The sequence below is a fragment of the Nannospalax galili genome, unplaced genomic scaffold (genome assembly GCF_000622305.1).
Source record: "Nannospalax galili isolate Female #2095 unplaced genomic scaffold, S.galili_v1.0 C48177705, whole genome shotgun sequence".
Classification (NCBI taxonomy): Eukaryota; Metazoa; Chordata; class Mammalia; order Rodentia; family Spalacidae; genus Nannospalax; species Nannospalax galili.
This window is the reverse complement of record NW_008462750.1, coordinates 1-787: the sequence shown is the minus strand read 5'-3', so window position 1 is coordinate 787 and position 787 is coordinate 1. Positions and strand designations below refer to the sequence as shown.

The 787-nt window shown below is 33.5% G+C and overlaps 1 long non-coding RNA gene across 1 annotated transcript; it reads left to right on the top strand.

Moving 5' to 3' along the window:
* The first annotated feature begins 266 nt into the window (after nt 1-266).
* On the top strand, nt 267-787 carry LOC108490389. The gene is made up of 3 exons (XR_001872279.2): nt 267-407; nt 555-679; nt 768-787. It is a non-coding gene; the product is annotated as an uncharacterized LOC108490389 (long non-coding RNA).

Genomic DNA, 787 nt, shown 5'->3' with positions numbered 1-787 from the left:
AAAAAAAACAAAACAAAACTGATTTTACATGTATTCCTTTGATGCTATGGTAAAAGCCTCAGAAAGATTCCCAGACACAGCTACTTTTTAATATGATTTTAAAAGACTATGGGTGATTAAAACTGTTGATAGCCCTGAGATTATTATTTTTCTAAGAAGCATAAATTTTACTTCAGTTACTAGTGAAGAGACACCCATATTCCTATTAGGCTCCTTTTAAAGTAAGGTTTTGTTATTTGAAGATGTCTGACGTAATGTTTTCATTCCAGGAAAGATTCAAGTTTATGTCTGAGAATTAGATAGGTCACCACACCAGACTGTCTTCTGCTTATGATTGACATGTGGCTGCAGATTCCTGAAAAGTTTTTCACAAAACAAGTCATTTTCGTGCCTTTGAACTAAATCAGGTATGGTCATTATGAATAAATAATACCTAAAATATATTTCCGAATCTAATGTGTTCAATTTCAAGTCTGAATGGGGTTGGGATTAAAACTTAATTCGTATGTAATTCTTACGTATATTGCTGATAATACTAATTTTCCTTCTTTCAGAATTACCTCCATGAATGTCCAGGCAACGGTGTTAATAAGCGACCCAGACAGATCTGTCCTTATATGATTGTAGCTTTTCAGGACAGGGACCCTAAAAAGATGGCAGCACCTGCTTACAGAAGCACGTAAGGAATTATATGCATGCTTCTTGTTTTACTTGCTTTGCTTTGCTTCCTCTTAATAAATATTCTGTCTTTTCTTGTTCTTTTCTAGATTTGAACTCAATAAAAATG